Source organism: Mastomys coucha, unplaced genomic scaffold (genome assembly GCF_008632895.1).
Source record: "Mastomys coucha isolate ucsf_1 unplaced genomic scaffold, UCSF_Mcou_1 pScaffold15, whole genome shotgun sequence".
Taxonomy (NCBI): domain Eukaryota; kingdom Metazoa; phylum Chordata; class Mammalia; order Rodentia; family Muridae; genus Mastomys; species Mastomys coucha.
In genome coordinates, this window is record NW_022196897.1 from 73,693,722 (window position 1) to 73,699,782 (window position 6,061).

General features: G+C 40.4%; 1 protein-coding gene across 1 annotated transcript in view; it reads right to left on the reverse strand.

Annotated features, from left to right (window-relative positions):
• LOC116091699 (preferentially expressed antigen in melanoma-like protein 7) overlaps window positions 1–6,061 on the reverse strand; it is a 36,575-nt gene that overhangs the window by 1,574 nt on the left and 28,940 nt on the right. The gene's annotated exons all lie outside the window — the stretch shown is intronic.

The window sequence follows — 6,061 nt, forward strand, 5'->3', positions numbered from 1 at the left end:
GTACCTATTGTAGATGAAAAGGGTAGAATTCTCAGAAGATTAAGACATACCATATAGTCCATATCTTATACTTGAGCTACCCCTTCCAATGTCTTTTTCCCTATGCCTAGTATTAAGCCTGGGGTCTATGTTCAGTTAAAAAGGAATCGACTAAAGCTCTATCTGTCTTCATTCCATTTAATATGAGCCTCATTCCATTTATGCCTGTGTGACAAACAGGGACATATTTATTCCTTAATAGCTGTGTTCTCCACATTTCTCATCATTTGCCCTGATGGATAAGGCCAATTCCCAGATTCTATAACCCTCTAGGCTGATGCTGTCAGGAGCCTCTGATCCACCATTGGTCAAATACTCCCTGTCCCCTAATGTTCCTCCTCTGAACACACAGAGCCTTACTCCACCCTAGCTGGGTCTTGTTTACCTGGAATGAACCTTCCCTGTTACCAGGACATTCAACCCATCAAGCAGTGCTTTCAAAGTCTCCAGGTGAGGGTCCTCTATCAAGGTTCCTACAGGAAGGAATGGGAAGGGCCAGGCAGACACCATTGCAGTCACAACCTTGGTACACCTTTCAGTGAAGGCTCCCTTGAACATCTCTGGGAATAGATGACTGGGCACTTCCTTCAGAGCAGAAATGGCTAAAGCTTCATCCTTCAGTAGAGATTTTATTGCATACTGAATGAGGGTAGGAAGGGAGTCATTGTCCATTGTGTCTGATTTTTTTTCAGGAAAAATGATCCTGGGAAGCATAAAAGCAGAAACAACATTCAGAAAACTTTGAAAGCCTATCTTCCACACAAAGAGTTCACTGGGAAATATCATTACTTTGATGGTAGAGGTTGCAGGTTATGCATTTTGATCACTGGATGTTAGTTTTTAAAGCCATACTTTTCTCTGGTATATGAAGCCTCTCCAAAGCATATTCTTTCCCAAAAGGACCCATCCAATTGCAACCATATCTCAGATGAATACACCCTACTGAGAAGGAGGTCATCAGGGGAGCCCACATCTTGATGAACAAATAGATTGTTCAACACCCCAGGCCCTGGAGAGACAACTGGAGAGGCAAACACCCAGTTCCCAACCTTCACATGGTCTGCAACCTCTCAGTGGAGCCTGCCTTGGACATATCTGTGCAATAGGCATTAGTTATTGACTTCATGTTGTTTATCACATATACTGGCATTTCAACAAGCTGAGCCTGCCTTAGACAATCTGTGAAATAGGCATTAGTTATTGACTTCATGTTGTTTATCACATGTACTGGCATATCAACCAAGGAAGATACAAGCTTATTCTCTTTAAGGTACAGTGTAGAAGCGGATGGTAAAGAAACACTAAAAAGAGTCTGAAAACCTTTGTTACCATTACCAAGGTCTGAAACTTTAAATAAAGCGTGGACAAGGACAAGAAGGAATGTGAGTTGGAGTTGATAATTTACATGTTAAAAATCAGGAACCTTACTAGCTCAATGTCATTGTAGGTTACTTCAAGAGTTCTAGAAACTAATAGAAAGCCAAAAAAGAAAGAAGTTTAAAATTAAATTAAATATAAAATTAAATAAAATATAAAATGAAGGATTGCACTTTTTTTTCTTTTTTTGTTTTTTTGTTTGTTTTTTTGTTTTTGGTTTTTTTTTTTTGAGACAGGGTTTTTCTGTGTAGCTCTTGGCTATCCTGGCACTCACTCTGTAGACTAGGTTGGCCTTGAACTCAAATCCTTCTGCCTCTGCCTCCCAACTGCTGGGATTAAAGACATGGGCCACTACCTTCCCAAAAATGTTTATACTTTTAATTGGAACACTAAGACAAAGGAAGCCAACTTCATCAGGCATGTTTGAGGACTTCCTGGTCTCCACAAAGAGATGATGCATCCAACACAAGAAATATAGTATCTCAGCCGTCACTATCCTGAACCTTGCTCTGTGGATCACACTTTCCTTTCCTAAACATACCAGGCTTAAATTGGCCTAAATATCAGCACAAATTGGGTGGTGGTGGCACAAGCCTTTAATTCCTTTGATCCCACAATCAGGAGGCAATGTCTATGAGTTCTGGACAAGCGTGGTCTACAGAACCATTTCCAGGACATCCAGGACTATAGAGAGAAGAGGCCTGTCTCAAAATTTTTACCTAGCACCCCCAGAAAAGATCAGTGAAGACATTTGAATACTCATATCTGGAACTCCCTTCAGAATTTCCTGGAGTTCAATGTCACCCTGAAATTCAGAGTGGGACTGTGTCAAAAAGAAATCAGAAACTACAGACTCAAAAAAATGACTTTAGTGCTGGAGAAATAGATGCCTCAGCAGTTAAGAGCACTGGCTGCTCATCTGGAGGACCTGAGTTTATTTCCCAGCAACCACATGGTGGCTTACAACCATCTGTAATAGAATGGAATGTCCTATTGTCTGAGGAGAATGACCACATGCTCACATATATAAATCTTTTTTGAAAAATGACTTCCTACAACAAGAATCAGACACTGGTATGATTGTTGCTTCTCCCTTGGGCTGCTGAGGCAGCAGAAGCTCTGGGAATTATGTTCTTATCTCAAAAAGATAATTACTTAACTAAAAATATATACAAATAACACATTGATGTGAACTTAAAGATAGATTCTACTGAGTGAGATCAAGTGACCCAGTGGAGCTAAGGAACTTTTACCAGATCTGAACACATTAAAAATTTCTAGATCCCAACAGGGGTAAGCTGTGACTCCAAGTGGCTTTAGGCTTCAAAACCCTGCCTGCTCTATTTATACATTTTCACTGAAATGCCCCCTTTGTAGTTATACCCAATCGAGGAAAATCTGCAGTCTGATTTAATAGTTGAATCACAAAATACTTTCTCATTTGGGGATTTTGATGACGTTAGGGTAGATTGGATAAAATCTCAACCCTGGAAAAGAACTTAAACTAGATCAAAAAATAGTTATGAACTCCATTCATTGACACAACTAATGAACACTGAATTGTTAGTTATAGATATATGGACTTGGTTTTGTTTTATTTTTTAATGTTTTGAAGTGGGGTTTTATGGTGTATCTAAGGTTAGCTTGAACTCAGTATGTTGCCCATACTAGGTGCCAAATCTCAGAAACCATCCTGCCTCAGACTACCCTGTGAGATGGAGTGAGCTGCCATACCTGAGTGAGTTTTATTCTTATGTGAACAGCATGGTTCTGACATCAGTCAGCTTAGGGTTTCCAGGACTGTTCCTCATGATTGACCAGAAATATGAAGTAGAAAAGGTCAGAGTTAATGGACTTTTGGCATGGTCTCCATTATGAATTTCTTCTGGAGGTTTAGACCTGTGTTAGATGCTTAGGTATACAAAGAACGAGGATGGTGTGAGGGCATTCATCTTGTGACTTTGATGCTGAGGATACAGCACAGTTGCTATGGTATCTCTAGCATGCACCCACATTGTTACAGGAGACAGGAGGATAGTCAAAATCCTGAGCTACATGATTAAATCAGATTCCAACCAATAACACTGAGACCTATGGTCCAGTATCAGAGAACAGCTTGGAAATGAGACTTGAAGGATCAGGTAGTTTACACCATGACTCTTCATCTACTGTTCTCAAAGCCTACATTCCACTAACCGCAGCAAGGAGAGCCCTTGCAATTGTCCACATGGTTAGGTTCACCAAATCCCACTCAATCCAACCACTGCTCCAAATCAAGTGTTTATGCTTTTAAATAATACAATAAAAACAGACACTGGGGGCATGGCACCATGGATGATAGTAGAGGAACACAGAACTTAATAGGACCTCGGATTTTAGGACAACTGACTTCATGGTGGATGTACCATTCAGGCCATAAAACTCAGCAGGTAGAAAGTACCACAAGCCAACACCAAAATAAAACATCATCCATTATAGCCCATACATCTAGAAAGGTCTCTAAATGTACTAACCTTGCTTTGATTTCTGTTATTAAACTTTTGTCTAACTGTTCTTCTTAACAGAAGTATGTCAGCCTAGAACAGGGTCTCTGCTCTCTTTTTAAAGATTTATTTATTATTTATTTTTATGAGTACAGTGTATCTGTCTTCAGACACACACTAGAAGAATACACTGGATTCCATTATAGATGATTTTGAGCTACCATGTGGATGCTGGGAATTGAACTAAGGACATCTAGAAGAATAGTCAGTGCTTTTACTGCTGAGCCATCACTACACTCAAGGATCTTTGTTCTTAAAATACCTTGAACACCAATTATAGCTTGGGTAATAAAAACCCAGCTTAATATTGGCTTAAATCCATGTCTGAATAGTTTCCCTGGAGAATACACAATAGCAGAGAACTCTCTGTGCCCTGTTGTACCCTCTAATTGCCTCAAATACAATCCCACATCAAGCTCAGCATGTAGAATCTGTCACAGAACCAACACAGACACAATTTACCTTTCCCTCACCAGGTACTAAATCCTGCTTCTTTGAATTTTAGTCCCCTTTGGAAAGATTATTTAAAAGAAGGCATGATGGAGCAAAGCAATCATTCCTCCATTGCTGGTAGGAGTATAAACATATACACCTGCTTTACAAATCAATTTGGCAGTTTCTCAGGAACCTGGAACTTGTACTACCTGAAGATCAAGCTATACTACTGCTGGGCACATGCTCAGAAGATGCTCCAACATCCCACAAAGACACTTTCTCAACTATGTTCAGAGCAGCTTCATTCATCATAGACAAAAACTAGAAACAAGTGCCCAGCATGCCTTTAATCTCAGCACTTGGGAGCACAGGCAGGTGGATTTCTGAGTTCGAGGCCAGCCTGGTCTACAGAGTGAGTTCCAGGACACCCAGGGCTATATAGAGAAACCCTGTCTCAAACAAAACAAACAACAAAAACAAAAACAAAAGAACAAACAAAAACAAAAAACAAACAAACAAATACTAGAAACAACCTAGATATCACTCAATTGAAAAATAAATTAAGAAAATTTAGTACATGTATACAGTAGAATACTGTTCAGTTATTAAAAACAAAGACATCATGAATTTTTTAGGCAAATGGATGGATCTTGAGACTATCCATTGTGAGTGACATGCTAACCCAGTCAATACCAAAAGGAGATATATGGTATATATTCATTTATAAGTGGATATTAGCCATAAAATACAGGTACCATATTAAACTCAGCAAATCCAAAGAAGCTAAACAAGTAGGAAGGCCCAAGCTAGGAAGCTTGAATCTCACTAAGAAGAGAGAATAAAATAGTCATAAGAAACAGATGGAGGAAGAAGGAATGGTGAGGGTAATCAGGGTTCAGGATCAGGTGTGGAGAAGGACAGGAAAGATGGCTAGATTGCCATGAAAATGAATGGAAAAGTGCAAGTGACTGAGGTGAGGAGGTGGGGAGCTTCTCCAGGAAGACACAGAGATCTGCAATAAAGGTGCACAAGCATCAATGTGGGTGACCTTAGTTGTGACTCACTATATTGGGTATATAGAACCAGAAAAGGCCACTTCCTGTAGCTGGATAAGAACCCCAGTGAAACAATAGAGAAACCAACTCACCCAACTAAAATTATCCTGTCTCCTAGAAATGCACGGATTCAGGATAGAGCAGAGATTGACAGGATGGCCAGCCAATAAATAGTCCTAGCTTGCGACCCACTCCAAGGGCAAGCACCAATCACTAACACTGTTAATGATACTCTATTATGATTGTAGACAGGAGCAAGTTGTCCTCTGAGAAGTTCCACCCAGCAGTTAACTGAGAGGCCTACAGACACCCACAGCCAAGCTGAGGATGGAGCTTGAGGACTTTTATGGAAGAAAAGGAGGAATGATTGTATGCACTGAGGGGATAGGAACTCTATAGGAAGACCAACAGAGACAACTAACCTAGACCGCAGGGGCTCTCAGACTCTGAACTACCAACCAAAATACATAGACAGGCTGGACTAGGCCTCCTGCACATACGTAGCAGATGTGCAATTTGGTCTTCATATTTGTCCCAAACATCAGGAGCCGGGCCTATTCCAAAAGCTCTTGCCTGCACTTGGGATATGTTCCTCTACATGGGCGGCCTTGT